At 33.9% G+C, this 17,627-nt stretch overlaps 1 pseudogene; it reads right to left on the reverse strand.

Moving 5' to 3' along the window:
* Nucleotides 1–16,252: 16,252 nt before the first annotated feature.
* On the reverse strand, nucleotides 16,253–16,349 carry LOC122114089 (annotated as a pseudogene).
* Nucleotides 16,350–17,627: the final 1,278 nt, after the last annotated feature.

Genomic DNA, 17,627 nt, shown 5'->3' on the forward strand with positions numbered 1-17,627 from the left:
ATAATACTACCAAGAAAAGTGTGTATACATTCGAGAGACTGCAGGAATAACATTAGGGTTTTTACTGTCTCTACTGTTTATGTGATAGTATTTCTTGATATTGAAACTCTCCTCTTGTTATTCTTACTGTATGTAATCCAACGCTATTTATTACTATATATTCAATGAGGGAAATATAGCTTCAAAAATATGTAAAGCATTTTCCTTTTCAATCTCAATATTGTCATTATCAGGGTACACTGTGGTCATCATATCCTCATCAAAATAAGTGCTAACTATTGAAACTGAGATATGTATTTATGATTTTGCGATTATTTGTCTATTGATTAATAATTTTTTTTTTTGGTCGGTCGTAGGGCTTGAACTCTGGGCCTGGGCGCTGTCCCTCAGCTCTTCAGCTCAAGGGGAGCGCTCTAACATTTGAGCTACAGCGCCACTTCCGGTTTTCTGGTGGTTTATAGGAGATAGGAGTCTCACGGTCTCTCCTGCCCGGGCTGGCTTTGAACCGCGATCCTCAGATCTCAGCCTTCTGAGTAGCTAGGATTACAGGCGTGAGCCACCAGCGCCCGGCTTTGATTAATAATTTTAATGTTACCACTGTGCATGCATCCATATTAAAATTTTGAACAAAGAAACAGAAAAAAACTAACCCATAACAGGTTGCTTGACTATGTGCTTATAACAAATTATAGAATAGATTTTTGAAGTATTGCAATTTCCTAACCAGCATGAATTAACTTCCTCTCTCCCCACTACTACACACAAATATTTGAGTTTGAACAGAATTATTTCAAGTAATATACTATAAATATTACTACAATATCATGTGTACATGTAAAATTCCCTTAAAAGTAATAAATGCTACATTCTATTGAAATATTAGTTATTTTATTCTAGGAAACTTTTGAAAAATAGACTGCATATCTTTGAAATAAAAAGGTAAAAAAGTAGTAGCATAAAAAGTTTTAGAGGGAGTCTGTCTTCAGAAATATATTTGTATATATATATATATATATATATATATATAATTTGTAGAAAGACATTCATTTTGAAATTATTTGTCATCAGAAATATATACATATATCTAAATTTTTGTGTAGAACGATGTACATTATAGTGAAACAAAAATCTTGAAATATAATTAAAATTTTATAAATATATTAAATCAAGTGCCAGTGACTCACACCTATAATTCAGCTATTCTGTGTAATGAGGTCTTAGAATTGTGTTTGAAACTAGCCCAGACAGAAAAGTACTTGTTAGATTCTTATTTCCAATTAACTATTAAAAACAGGAATCAGCTTAATGCCTCAAGTTGTAGAGTGCTGGCTTTGAGCACAAAATGGCTTAGGGACAATGCCTAACCTTGCAAACAACATCAAGAACAACAACAAAATATATCACATTAATTTCACAGAAGCATCTTTTACCTGCTGTGAACATTTTTTAGAAACATGAATACATGGAAAATGTTAGCTAAAAAATATACAATGTTTACGTCTATGTTAAAAACATGACTATTTAGAATGTTTAAGATATTTAGGTAATGATTCGAAATTAAGAATAATGATAATATTTTGGGACTGGTCTTTTATTCTATTTTACGATAGTAATAAAATGATATTTATAATTATTCTGTAAAATTACTCTTGCTTGGTATTTGAATTATAATAAGTGATAAACATTTTTAAATGATTTCCATAGGAAAGGATAATTTTATTGGTATTAATTCTTTTGTAATTTCAAAACAATTAAGCAAATTATTCCAAGGCTGGTTTGCTCTAAGACTATATTTGTTTTCTTATTCTAATTTTCATATGTTCGTAGAAATTAAAATTCCAAAACTTCAATGGACGTTGGCATTCAGGATCATCTTCATAGATACAATAATGAAGGGCTTAAGTGGAATTCTTTATTTCATTTGTTTTTGTCACAAACAAATCAAGATGATTGTATATTTTGTTTCTTTTCACGTTATTGGTTCTTATCCTGAGAATACTTTTTTCTAGCAAAGTAGAGAAAAGCAATTGGATTGAGCAAGTAACATATGGCTATCATAAAATGCAGATGCACAGATTTGTGTTTTCTATCATTTGCTAAAAGTTTCTTCCAGAAAAGGTTATCAATTACGTATAAGTGATGTATAATTTCTAGATATTCCAGTTATCACATACATTTTTGATTGGGTTATCTCTGCATAAACTAAAAAAACAGCCAAAAATACCTCAAAATAAACGGAAATCACATCTTTGTTTTAGAAGCTGTAGTGTTCAAAGAATTTTTAGCCAACATCAAAAACATCTTTTTAGGTATTTTGCATTTTGTGTGAAGAATTTTTAATTATATTTTTATTTTTTTGCTGACATGAAATTCACATGCAATATATTATCTCCTTTAATTGTATACATCTTAGTGCTTTGGAAATGAATTTTACAATCATAGGTTTACCAAGCCTAATTTTCAAAAACTTGCATTTCTTCAAATAGAAAGGCTATAAATTTTAGAACAGATATTAAAATAGATATAAAATTTAGTTACAGGATTTTGTCCTGCATACATCTTCTATAGGGTGTCTTTTCAAAATTTGTTTTGGGGAATTATTTCCAGGTTCTCACTCATACTGTCCAAGTGCACTGCCAATGAACTACATTCCCAATCAATACATGCTTTTTACTTCTTTTTAATACACACATAGAAGTGTAATGGCTAGAACATAAACAATTCTCTTTGACCTTTTGAAGACTTGAAAACTTGCTTGCTAAAATGACTGCAGTATTACACAAATCATTCTGCTATGCGGAGTATATCAATTTCTCCACAAATTCATTTACATATATTTTTTCATCTTTTTATATTATGGTTATACTAGTGAGTTTTCTTTTTCTTTTTTCTTAGATACTTAAGAGGAGCTTAATTCATATGCTCCTCCTACTATGAATTTACATATGTTCTTTATAGAAATATCTTGTTCGGGAAAAATTTATACAGTATTAGAAGATATAAAAGTACTTAAGATTCAGGATCATTGTAGCATTAACAAATATGTGCCCTCTATCTGTTGGATATGTTTTCACTACTTTCATAGAGTTAAGAAAGGTTATCAGTTGATACTAGTTTATTCTTGCTTTTCTTTAGCCACAAATGCTTTCCATGTCAAATATTTAGAAATCTTTACTGATCCATTCTCATGAATTTTTACATATATGTTTTGTAGGTTTTACAACTCACATTTAGTTTGAAAATCATTTTTTATTTTAAATTTTTGTATAAAGTTTGAGGTAGTAGTCTAAGTTGATTCTTTAAAACTAGAGAGGCAATAGTGCCAATACACCCATTTAAGATTCTATTTTTATTTCATTAAGTCATGGTATACTTTTCAAAATCTATTGACAATAAACCTAAGAATTTATTTTTGATAAATCTGTTACATACTTCTATGTGTCGGTTCTTTCACTAATAAACATGGTAATAAGATTCAAATCTAGTATGAGGGCTCAAGCTACACAATTTTACGAGATTGTTCTGATTGACCTGTATTCCTTGAATTTACATACAGGTTTATTGAGCAGGTGGACCAATATTCTACAGATATCTAGATGTTTGATAGTACTCATATTTTACACCTTGTGAAAACACAAGACCCCTGATATTTTATAGGGAAAAATGTCTTTAGAGAATGCTTAAAACAACTAAAATTAATTTAGGAACGAGTTAACATTTAGATAACACTATAGCATAATAAAGTTGAATGACAACGACTTGAGCTGTATTACAGAGTAGATTGAGAGGGGATAGAATGATGGACCACCTAGGAGCTGTACGTCATTGTTACTGTTTTTCCAAAACAGAAAGATTTCAAAGAAGAGAAGGAGGAAAATAATCAAAGTGTCTTCAGTCAAGTTTCTTTTTAATCCACCTAAGAGTATGTACTGAGAGTCAGAGAAGATGGGAAAAATAAAATAAAAAATATAGCATTGGATAGATCTCTTACAATGTAAAGAAATTGTAATAGGAATATGATAATTAATTTCCAAAGAAATAAAGGAAACAATAGGTAAACTCTAAAGGCAAAAAGAATGAAGAGAGAAAAGAAGCAAAGTAAAACCTTTATCAATAAGAAACACAAGAATTTGGAAGTGAAAAAGCAGTGGAAATATTCTAAATAACAATCAAATAACAATAAAAGTTGCTAATGTGGATAGAAAATGGATCACATTTTATCATATATAATTTTGAAAAAACATACTAGGAATGAAAATTTAAAAGTCATAATTTAAAACACTATTTACATTATAACTACACAGTATAGTTCAGTGGTAAAATCTTGACATAGCATATGTGATATAATGGTGTGATCTCAGAAGCATTACAAAGTACACACAAAGCACTCACACACACAAACCCCATAAACACACACACACACACACACACCACAAACACATATTTGGAATATTGATATTATAATATTAAAGAGGAAATTATCACAAATAATAAAAGTAGGTTAATATATGAAATCATAATATTGCTCATACTATTTAAACATTGGGTTTATCTTGATGCTCTTTTTCAAGGAGTGTCAGATCTCATCAATTGTTGGCTTTAGATCTCTCCAATGTGTTGATGTAGGAAATCAGAGCTATAAACTTGCCTCTGAATCGTGCCTTTGCTGTGTCCCAGAGGAGCAGATAATCTCTGTGCTAATTTTTGTTGAATATCATGAACATTTGATCTTCGTTTCTAAGCTCTCCTATGACCTACTGGTGTTTCAACAGTGTGTTTTTCAGCCTCCGTGTGTTACTGAATTTTCTTTGGTGGTTTTTTGTGTTGAGTTCTAATTATATTCCTTTTTGGTCTGAGGGAATGCAAGATATGAATTCAATGTTTCTGAATTTTGACAAGTTTGATTTGTGACCTAAAATGTGGTGTATTTTGGAAAATGTTCCATGTGCTGCTGAGTAAAAAGTGTACTCTGATGCTGCTGGATGAATATTCGCTAGATGTTTGCTAAATCAGTTGATGTATGCACTTGTTTAGATCGGCGTTTTCTCTGTTCAGTTTTTGCAGAGTTGATCTATTAAGTGGGGATAGTGGTGTGTTAATGTACGCAACAATTAATGTCTTTGGATCTATGTAAGATTTAAAGTAGTATTTCTTGGATAAATTTGGGTACACTATTGTTTGGGAAATATTTAGAATTTTAATATCCTCCTGAAGGATTGATCCCTTAATTAGTATGTAGTAACTTTCTTTATCTCTTCTCAATAATTTTAATTTGAAGTCTATTTTATCTGATATTAGGATTGCAACTCCAGCCTGTTTATGGGGGCCGTTTGCTTGGTAGATTTTGTTCCAGCCTTTCACTTTCAAAATGTTGTTGTTTTTTATGGGCAAGATGTGATTCCTGAAGGTAGCAGATAGAAGAATCTTGCATTTTAAACCAGCTAGAGAGTCTATGTCTCTTAATTGGAGAGTTACATCCGTTAATATTGAGAGATAGGACTGAGACGTATTTGCATGTTCCTGCCATTTTATCCAACTTCTGGGGGCTACGCCTACTGGGTTCTTCCTATGGTTCTTCGATTCTGTTTGGGTGTGGTTTCTTAATCTTTATTGTGGTCTTGTTGGTTTTCTCTATGTAGGACATCTTTAAGTATCTTTTGTAGAGCTGATTTGGTGGAGATATATTGTTTGTTTTTCTTTCCTATGGAAGATTTTTATTTGAATTTCCATTATGAAGGAGTGTTTAGCTGGGTAAACTATTCTTGGTTGATAGTTGTTTGTTTTTAGGGCATGACATACATCATTCCATGCTCTTCTTGCTTTAATTGTCTCTGTTGAGAAATTTGAGGTGGTTCTAATTGGTTTTCCTTTATAAGTGTCTGATCTTTTCTCCTTGACAGCTTTAAGGATCTTTTCCTTGGTCTGAATTGATCCTGTGTGGTTTATAATGTGACGATGGGCTGTCCTGTTATTGTCTCGTCTATGTGGAGTTCTAAAAGCTTCTTGTATCTGAATATGCCTATCTTTTTGCGTGTTGGGAAGTTCTCTGCTGGGATCCTGTTAAACAAATTTTCTAGACCATTAACTTCTGTCTCTATGTGCTCCTCTACACACCTTTCCCTTATATAAGGCCTTCTGATGGTGTCTTCCAAGTGTTGAATAGATCTATCTTATTTCTTGAATTTGTCTTGGATAGTTGTATGTTCTTTCTCTATAATACCTAGGCTCTCTTTAATGCCAGAGATTCAATCTTCTGCATGGTCTAACCTACTGTCATGACTTTCTACTTTATTTTTCATTTCTTTTCCTTCTAATTGGTCAGCTTTTATGGCTTCAAATTCTTTGTTGGAGCTTTGTTTTAGATCTTGTATGAAATTCTTTACTTCCTTCATTTGGTGTTCAGTGTTTATTCTCAAATCACTTAGTTGATTCGTTATGGTTTCCTTGGACTCCGATTCCTTCTGTTGGGCTCCATTCAGCATTCCCTTTGTGGTCTCCCTGATTCCTTTCAAGTGTCTCTTTATGGATTCCCTTAATGTCTCTATTGACCTTTGTCTATTCTCATCCCTCTCTTGCAATTCTTGTATTACTCTTTGATTAGATTTCTCACGTTCATGCAACTTCTGTAGTTCACTTTGGCTGATCTCAGCCTGCTCACGAATTCCTTTATTTCTCTTTGAGTGTTCTCAACCTGCTCATGCAATTCCAGTATCAATCTTTGAGTAGCTTCCTCAATCCCATGAGTTTCCTGTTTTGATCTTTGGTTTGCCTCCTCTCTCTCCCTATCACGTTCACACTGAGTCCTTTGCAGGGTTTCAATCTTTTCATTCACCATGTTTAACAGTAGTATTTGTAGAGCTTTTTGAGAACTCTCTGGATTATTCATTATCTGTTCTGTCACCTCATTATCTTGAGTGGGAATTGAGATACCTGGACTTGCCATTTTCCATGTGTTTTTCTGGCTTGTTCTGCCCATTTGGGATGAAAGTATTGCCAGTTTTGTTCGAGACCACCATTTTAAGGAAAGCATCAACCAAAGTCCTGTAATTGCATAGCCAAAAGTCTGTAGATACAATCTAGTTCAACAGATACAGTCTATTCAACATTAAACAACTATGTATTAATGGGCTAAGAATAGCAAAGAAGAATTTGACACACCAGGAATTATTATGTTTAGGGAGAATGCTGGGGAAAAATAGGGTTAGAGGGATATGGAAAGGTAAAAGGAGAATGAAATTAACCAAGTCCTAATCTCACAGAGGGAAATGGAATGGAAAGAATGATAGGAGAGAGAGAAGAAAAAAATTGAAAAAAGAGACAAGAAAAAAATGGAAAGACAAATATTTAAATTTAAAAAGTGAAACTCTTAAAAGTAATGAAAATTTAAAGAAGTAATATTGAGAGATGAACGGGGATAGGATGAGAGGAAGGGAGGGATACAAAGGAGACCTGAAAAACTAAAAAATAAAAATACTTCAAATATTGTATAGGTATAAATAGATATTACTGCTATTATGGAATTTAATCCTAAGAGGTTTTGAATTGAGTAATACATTTTTGGATTAACTATGTACGCAATTGGGGGATAAGGTCTTATAATCAATGACAGGTATATATGAGGTGAGCAGAACAACAAATAATTCATGCAAAAAGAACAAAAGATGAAAAAGTAAAACGAATGAGAAAAAGGAAGAATAAAAAAGACCAAAGGTCAGTAGAGATTTTTTTTAAAAAGCAGACACACACACGCACACACACACACACATACATATATATACCTAAAATAAAAGTTATAAGAGGAGGAAAAAACGATTAATAAAAACAATTTTTTATAAGTAAAAGGAAAAATTTAGAAAAGATACACAAAAAAGACTTCTTTGGTTTTGTTTTTGGGGGGTTGATGGGAAGATCCTGTATCTCCCTTGTGACAGTAACCAGTGTCTTTGTGGAATCTCTGGTTTTCTTGTGGTGTTTGGTTTTCTGTGGCTAGATTGGTTTCTTAAGTCAGTTTGTTTGGGCAGGCAGAAAAAATATCTGTTGGTTTACCCAGTAGTTTGTGTTGCTCCTCCCAGGCTAGTTCAGTGGGAGGGAGATCTGCTTTGAGTATCACAAAAGAGGGAAATGGTTGTTTCCTCTAGTTTGGAGTTGCTATGATAAGGCTGGGTTCTGGGTAAAGTTGAGGCCTTTCAGCAAACAGTAGCTTTTCCCTGAGGGTCTAGCTTCTGAGACATTCACAGAGCCCAGCCTGGAGCCATTCTCAGGGTTTATGTTTACTGAGTTTCAATTGATTGTCCGGGCTGTTGTAGGGAGGGGCAGCCTCTGGCTCTGTTTACCCAGTGAAGAAAGCCACTCTTTCGGGGGTGTAGCTTTCTCTGCCTGGTTGTGGTGACTTTCCCATGGATGGAGTTGAGAATGGCAGGTCAGGGTAGGTATTTGTGACTAGCTAAATGACTCTTTTGTTTTCATCAAAGGACTGAGTTGGAGCTAGCTGCTTAGCCAGGCCTTTGTCTGTATCAAAGATGGATATCTCCGGTGTTGGGGGAAGGGGTGGCCTGCCCTCCTCTGCTCCCTTTGAGAAGGAGTGAGGATGTCAGTTTTGTACTCACGCTGGAGTGTTGGTTCCTGGGTAGCCTCTAGTGTGCTATCTGCCGGATGAAGATATCTGCTACTTGTCAGGTCTTGCTGGTGTTGAGTAAAATCTGCTTGCCCGCTGCATCTGGCACATTTGTCCCAGACTCTCTGGCTTGTAGGTATGGTGGCTATGCATGCCACCAAAGCCGCCACAGCCACCACAGCCATGACTGCTGGAAAATGTTCAGATCTGTCACCTTACCTGTTTTTCCTTCTCTGGCCAAACTCTCTGTACTGTGATGGCACACTTGGAGTGCCTAGGGGTGTTCACTGGAACACTAGAATTGCTTTCTATGTGAGAGCTTGTTTAGCCACCAGGTTCTCCTCTGCCATCTTCTTGAAATTCCTGAAGGTGTTTAAATATTACTGGAATTGTATTGGAATAAATAATGTTCACCCTGACTATCTTGAGAAAGAAAAATTGGTTTCTCAGCACTATTGGTAAGAACTTGAGTGAAACAAACGAAAGGAAAAATGAGGAACAACTCAACACATACATTCAAAAGAAACAAAACAACCCATGAAAACACAAATTAACTCAGTACTCAAGAACCTGCAGGAAATGCAAAGATTTTTAAAAAATAGCTATGATAAGCTTATGAAAATCCTGACTACATGGGAGTCTACTGTTGTGAGGATAGTGGTTAAAGCTCAGACTGGACAGAAAGAACTGTTCACAATGCCAGGCACCTGTTATTCTAAATTCCAGGAAGAATAACATGAAGTAGATTGAGCCCACTATCATACACAAGTAGGAAGCCAGATTCTATCTGAAAGGTAATCAGGATACTTTAGGGCTGGGGGCATGCCAAAGTGGTAAGAACATCCATTTAGGAGACACAAGACACTCAATTCAAACTCTAATATTATGGGTATTAAAGAAAAAAAGCTATGACTTTAAATAATGGGAATAATTGCAAGATTTGAATATTTGAGTGGAGAAAAATTCATGAGAGAGATAGAGTTTACCCACGTTGCAATGTTTTCTACTTAAGTAATAATATTATGTGCTACTCCAGACATAACAGAGTTACCTTGCAAATGAGCATGGATGTGTATTGGGGTGAAGGAAATACTTTACTTACACAGGTGTAAATTAAATACTTTTTGGGGGTGGATTTTAGTTCTTGAACTAAGAGTCTGGGTGATATCTCTGAGTCTTAGTTCAAGAACTAAAATCCACCGTCGAGAACTTATGGAGCCCAGATGCCCTTTATCGGAGGGATGGTTGGAGAAAGTGTTGCTCATATACACAATTGGATTGCACCCATACATTATAAAGACTGTAACAGCATTTGCAAAGAAATGGATAGATATAAAATTATGTTAAGTAAAAGAAGTCAGAGCCAGACATACAAAGGATGCGTATTTGGAAGCCAGAATTTTATGCAAGTTAAACAACAGTATTAATCAAAGCATGCTATTTGCAGAGGAGTATTTAAAAGGTGTAATTTCTTATAAAATTGAACTTTTAATCCAACAAAATGAATACCACGAAACTATCACTTGGAAAATGTGAGGGGAAGACAAATGGAAGGAATAAAAAGACTTATGGAAGTAGAGAGTGAAGCTATAATATTCAATGCAGATAGCATGAAACTAGAAAAAATGAAAGTGGGGTGAGGTTTGGAAGGATGTGAGAAAGTTATGTAAAGATCCATTGTACTTATAAACTGATTCGTTGAATGGAAAACCCTTCGTGCAACTATTTAATAAAAATATAATTTAAAAAATGGAGACATCTGATCTTAAACCATGAGTCAATATGATAATTTCCTTCTCAGAAATTGTCTTTGCAGGTATTTTCTTCTCACTGACAGAAAATTGAACAACGCAATGAATTTCAATACATCACTTTGCATATCCTAAATAGACACAATATAAAAATCACAGTAAAAATATTAGAATATATCACATGATAAAATAACAGGTAGAAAGTGTCAAACTCTGATTGTTTTTCCAAATATTTTTCCTTTGGTATCTAATTTAATCCTAACAATAATCCCATAAAGTGGAACTACCTCTATTTTTAATTCTAAGATTATGTTATTTAAGTCTTCAGAGTTGGAATTACTAGTACAATATTGCACACATGGTAAGTGTTAGCCTGCGTTCCATTCCCACCATATCAAATAACCTCATTCTATTTTATAACTAAATACCATCACTCAGTCTACTAATTCTAGTAAAATTTCCCAACTTATTGTGCACACTTAATAATATTTCACTTTATCTTTGTTAGAAAAGAGGTAGCTAAGCCGGACACCCGTGGCTCACGCCTATAATGTTAGCTACTCAGGAGGCTGAGATCTGAGGATTGTGATTCAAAGCCAGCTCTGGCAGGACAGACGGTGAGACTCTTATCTCTAATAAACTACTAGTAAACTGGAAATGGCACTGTGGTCCAAGTGGTAGAGCGATCGCTTTGAGTGGAAGAGCGCAGGGACAGCACAAGAGCCCAGAGTTCAAGCCCCATGACCAACAACAACAACAAAAAGAAAATAAGTAACTGTAATATAAAAACTCCAAGTTCATAATCAATTGATACCTCCCTGCAGAAAGGAACTACTAAACTATAACATTCTTGTTTTCTACCTCAAAATAGTAGAAATCATATTTTATCCCTTCACTCAACACTGCACTGCCTGGGGACCCCATCTCTGGTTAACACAGTCTTACTGAAAGAATGACCTGCCCAATTCCTGATGGAAACAGACTGCAGGTCTTTTGGAGCAATCATTTCCACACTGTAGCTCACCTAAATTGTTGACCATTAGAAGTATTTTGATTGCTTTTCATACCCAACATTTTGAGAGAAATGTACTACTTTAAAATGTTATTAAAGAAAGACTGATATAAAAATCACTTTTGACCCCAGATAAATATTTGACCTTTCATATACCCAAAAATGCAGTCTGAATTATCACTAATGTTAGGAACGAGCGATTAAAAATCCTAGACACCAACGGAAGTGGCGCTCTAGCTCAAGTGGTAGAGCACTCGCCTTGAGCTGAAGAGCTGAGGGACAGCGCCCAGGCCCAGAGTTCAAGCCCCACGACCGACAAAAAAAAAAAAAAATCATAGACACCAAGACCTAAGTATGAATTAAAGACTCTCCAACTTGTGAATACAATTGGTTTAAAAAGACATCAATACTACTGCACTTTTAATTCCCTATGATAATAATGATTCCCTATGATAATGATAATGATAAACTATTAACACTTAAAAATAACTCATGTTCTTGGGAGTAGGACACAAAACACAAGGTTATTCCTAATCATTTTAAAAGAACATTATTTATACTAAAAGTTCACTCATAACTATAAAGATTCTAAAACTAACTGAAGTTTAGAGGCACAAAGGAAATAATTTTACTGCATCATGTACATTCAGTGGACTGTTAATAGAAAACAAAGTTATACTAATAATTAGTTTACCCAATTCACTTACATTCTTTTATTCTATTCCATTTACTTTCATAAAAACTGTGTTTTCATAAAATGACGCATAAAAAGCCTATATATCCACTTACATTTTCAGATCTTAACAATATTTATTTCAGAAATTTTAGCACTATGGTCAATGTACTGAAATAATACTAAAATATTCAAAAGATTTTATGAAATTGTAAGACTTGCTCTGGGATGTTATGTATACTGGAAAAGATATTCAAAAAGCCTTATTTGTTAGTTGCTGTAGTTACTCCCACAAAAGAGCAATTAGTAAAGATCCCTGTGCATATACAAAACACCTTCAAATGCATCCACAATCTAGACATGACACATGCTTTTTGTTTGTTCGTTTTTGAAAGGAATATCTAACAAGCATATCCACAATACTTATTTTCAGTCAATAAGATGGGATATTCAAACGTAATATGGGTTTGATTTTCTCTTAGTGAGAATAGATATGATCTTGCAAAGAAAGTTATTTTCAACAGAAATCCGGAGTTTATCCAACTTGTGTTTCACAGGAATAACCAGAGAGAAATACCTGTTTGGTCAAGTCAGTCCAAATCACTCCATGAGTGTATCTTACAAATATAACCAATTTAAGAGGTCAAATACCTATTTTGTACTGACAATCATCTTACAGCAATAACTTACTACCTAATTATGTCTGTATCTTCTTACCTAACATACAGTAAGAGCTGAAAAAGTCTCTTTATCTAACTTAATGTTGTAAATGCTTTAATTATGATGGCATTATTATTAGACAAATAAAATTTACAGAAGGGTGGTTTCACTGAAATGACATGACAGAACACTGATAAATAAAACATTGCAACACAGTTAGCTCTTTGCAGCCTCACCCTGTCCACATTGGCAAGCAACATTGCAACAGCACACGCACACATATACACATACACACATGTTCACCCATGTACACACACATATACATGCATGCTAAATTCAGGGTTTATTGTACAAAAAAAATTCAAATAAATTATTAGTGATTAGGACAAATGATAATATGCCTTATTACAAAATAATACATAAACCATCACCACGCATGTTACATTTTACCTGCCTCTCTACATGTGACCACTTCATTTATTTTTAATTAATTAATTACCTTATTAATTAATTCATTTGTTTGGTGCTAATACTAGGGCTTGAACTCAGGGCCTGGCTTTGTCCCAGAATTTATTTTTTGTTTCAGTTTTCTCAAGGCTAGCATTTTACTGCTTGTACCACAGCTCCATTTGCTGGTTACTTTCAAATCAGAATCTAATGGACTTTTTTTTTTCTTGGTCGGCTTTCAAACCACAATCCTCAGATTTCATCTTTCTGCTTAACTACTACTAAAGACATAAGCCATCAGTGTGGCTTCTACTTTTTCCTCTAGAGTTATCTAATGCACATACTTAGATAGTAATTTAAAAATGAGAGTATAGAAGCAAGATGTACAGTGATGATACTGTCCTGTCAGAAATTCAAGTTAGTAATGTAAATTTATTCTTAAGACCATACACAAAAAATACCATGATATAGTGTAAGAGAATTCACTATTGAACATATGAGCCTTAAGAGCTTTCTAATAGATCCATTATTTATTGGTACCCAACATTAGAAAAATGTATGAGGCATTGGTAAAATAGAAGTCCTTTGCATGACTACATACATTCCTTGTTTTTTTAAAGACACTTCCTTTCATCTAAAAAGGAGGCCTGTCTATTGTCTTCATGTGATTTTGATGATTGAAAGTGCTTAGTGAGAAGGTCAAAATGTATTAGTAGTCCTTAACTATCAATTCTCATTTTTCTTCTTGTAGAATATAATGATCAAATTAATAGTTCAGTATCAGCCAACAATAGTTCAGAATCATGCTTCCAGTGCAAGTGGATCACCAGGAAGAAATCCTCAATATCAATTTCCACAAAGTTTTGTCACAGATACAATCTCCCTGCCTTCTCTAGCTGCTTTACTACCTTCTTACTCCTTCATTGTGCAGCAAAAGTATGATTTAACTGATTTCAGTCAGATCTGTTACTAGAATTATCAAGGAATTAGTTTATTGTCTGTAATTTGGTCAAAGGTATGTCTCTTTATGTAGGCTTCTAAAAATGTATTTACTAATTTCAAGTAAATACATAAATTCTATTTCCACCTTTTTTAAAAATTAAAATTTTGTTTGCTCTATAAATTGATCAGAGGCATGGATTTTGTGGCTAGCTAGGTCATTGCACATCTGTCTCTTTCTCTCTCCCTTTCTAGGTTCTCATAGATAATATGATTGCCCATAATTATCCTAATTTGTTTTGCTTTTATATTTTTGGTTGCATCATTTCATTTTTTGCTCTGCCATTTTCCAAATCATTTATATAGAAGGCATTATTTCCTATTTTCTCATTCTTAGAATAAGCTGCACATGAAGACATCACTGGTTCTCATTTTCAGTGTGTACATTTGAATACGGAGGAACATCTTTCCTCTGCTCTCCATCAATTCCTTACTCTCCAATTAGAATAATTTCGAATTGGAAAATCGGAAAAATAGAAAATAAATCATGGTGAATAAACAGATGCAGAAAATTCACCGGATATTTCTGACCAGTAAAACCAATGTGAACTATTAGGAAATACATGGACACCTCATTCCCACGGGCACTCAAAGTATCTGGTTAGGCAATTCTTAGGAATATGAGGAAAAAGATGAAAAAGTAAGGAATGGTATCAATTGCAAATGCAGTGGAGAAGGATCCCAGCAAATTTCTTCATTGGGCTGCCAAAAATATTCAGCTTACTACAGTGCGGAGACTTCTTTCCCAAAAGGCCACTCATGTGAATAGTAGGGATGACGATGAGTATACGCCACTTCATCGAGAAGCCTACAGTGGACATTGTCAGTGAGTTGGTGTCTCAAGCGGCACATTGCAATAACTGTAGATGACTGAACACCCCTGCACAGTGCATATACGTGGAATAATACCAGAATGGTTTCTTTCTTATTTCATCACGATACAGATACCAATGCCCAAACTAAAGGCCTCTTGACCCCCTTATATCTTGCTGCTGAGAATTGAGATGGAAAAGATACGCTGGATCTCCTTCTGTTGAACCACTATATACAACAAGGCCTGAAGAACAACATTGAAGAAACTGCATTTGATATTGCCAAAAGGATAACTATGTATCACTACGTCTATGAAGTTGTGGAAGGCTGTACAAATTGTTCACCTAAATACTAATGGTCTGGTTAAGTTTCTTAAATTTCAAAAATGCGAGTCCATCTTTTGTGTCCCTACAAAATATTTTCACAATCCAAATATGAGGAATATCTTTTTCTTTTTGGTCGGTCATGGGGCTTGAACTCTGGGCCTGGGAGGTATCCCTGTGATCTTCAACTCAAGGTGAGGACTCTACCACTTGAGCCAGACCTCCACTTCCAGTTTTCTAGTGGTTTATTGGAGATTAGAGTAGCATAGACTTTCCTTCTCAGGCTGGCTTTGAACCATGATCCTCAGATCTCAGTCTCCTGTGTAGCTAGGATTATAGGCATGAGCCACCAGTGCCCGGCAACACCAATATTTTACTGTAAAAATTCATGGATTCTGCGGAATTCTTCCAAGCGAATTGCCTGCATTGGATGCCAAAAAGTATTCAATAGTTTTTGTATTCATGTATAATGATTTCTTCAGTGTTTGTGATTTTTTAATCAGAAATAATTTTAACTTACCTGTTGAAATGAGTAGTACAGGAACTACAAGATTTCTGGTTCTTGTCTGAAAAAATATATTTTAAAATATTCTATATTCTATGTTTGCATAATGTTCATAATTTATTTTATTGTCTCCTAGATATACTTTGAATTCTACATTATTTTATAATATATAGAGTCATTAATGTGTCCTTTCCGATTGCATTCCATATAGAAACAGTTTGATTCCTTTTTTTTTTCTAGGTCTTAATATTATTTTTCTTTGGGATAAAATGACAATGTTGTCTAATTTGAAAAGTTTTGTAAAGTTTATGGTATGTAAAAGCTTTTCTGAGGTGAAGATTTAATACACTGATATCAAACTAAATTGAATTATATGAATTACTTGTATTGTTACACTTGTAATTTTGTAATCAACTTTTTAATAACTGTTTTTCATTTCTTGCATCTGAAGAGTGAAAAATATGGAATACTTCTCAAATTTTCATATTATCCTTGTGCAAGTGCCATGTTAACCTCTGTAGTGTAATTTGAGTATACGTACTGCTGAAGCATGTAGTATCCTCTAAATTTAAGTAGTTAATGATGCAATCTTTATACAGGCTTATATCTATGGGTGCCTACCTGTAAAAAGGAAACCTTATTGTTCCTAACAATGCTATCGATCTTATTTCTCTAAAATTCTGTGAATAGTGGAAAAAATTATATTGATCAGTCGATTGCTCACATTTGCAAATTTTTTTTGTCAATGACTATCTTAAGTCTTTTTATTTGGAATTTGATCGTACTCTCAATTATTTATAGATAGGTCCAAAGGTGATGGCTTTTTCAAGTACTTATTTATCCAACTGAATTAGCTTTGTGGACCTAATGGATTCAAAGTAAGCGTTGCTTAAGAGCTACTTCTAAACTTCTTCAGCTGACATTTTCCCAAATGAGGTGTTACTGGCACAAATGTCTACCTGAGCCTTTACCCTTCTTCCATGTGGGAACAGACCAACCAGTATATCTTACACTGACAGCATAGATTGTCTTACTGGAACAAAACTCATCTTGGTTACAAGGGATCATAGAGAGCTGAACAGTTCAAACAGAGCTGTTCAGACTAGAAGGTATTTTATCAAATTATAATTGTTTATTATATCTTCCATTTCAAAAGTAGCTAAAGCCAAGAAGGTGAAAAAATTGTTAGTATGCATGATTACTTAATGTCCTGGCCTATCTACCATCCAACTGGGCAGGAACTTACACTACTGCCTTTTTATCACCAAATATTTTCATAGTCGCAGGAGAAGTCCATGTGTTTCTCCTCGTTATTAGGCATTAAATTCATAATGTTTTAATCACAGTGTTTCCTCTTGCCTCCATGCTGTAAATCTACAAAGGGTAAAGCTTTAGGTCTAACTATATCAAACACTGAGGTAGAGATAATGGAATAATACTTTAAAACAGACTTGCTTTTGATACAGTCACTACAACAGAACAATGCAAAACGTGTGCCTTTTAATTATATTATATATAGTTATATATTTTATATTTATATGTGCTGATCTTATATTTCACACAGTGAAACTTACTGGAATTAGTTGATAATTTGACAAATAAATTGATATTTATTTATTCCAATAAATAGAATTGGAATATAAATAATTAGGTTTAAAATATATATTAGAATATAAAAAGTATCAATGCAATGTCTTTAGTATAAACTTGTGATACATTCCAACTGTTCTTGGTCTTCTGAATCCACATGGTAAAAAAAGCAATGTTTTCCGCTAATCTATAATGGATTTTAGTCTGCTGTTCTGCTTATTGATTTAACTCGCTTGTCCC

Source organism: Dipodomys spectabilis, unplaced genomic scaffold, assembly GCF_019054845.1.
Source record: "Dipodomys spectabilis isolate Male_0828 unplaced genomic scaffold, ASM1905484v1 ptg000105l, whole genome shotgun sequence".
NCBI classification, from domain to species: Eukaryota; Metazoa; Chordata; class Mammalia; order Rodentia; family Heteromyidae; genus Dipodomys; species Dipodomys spectabilis.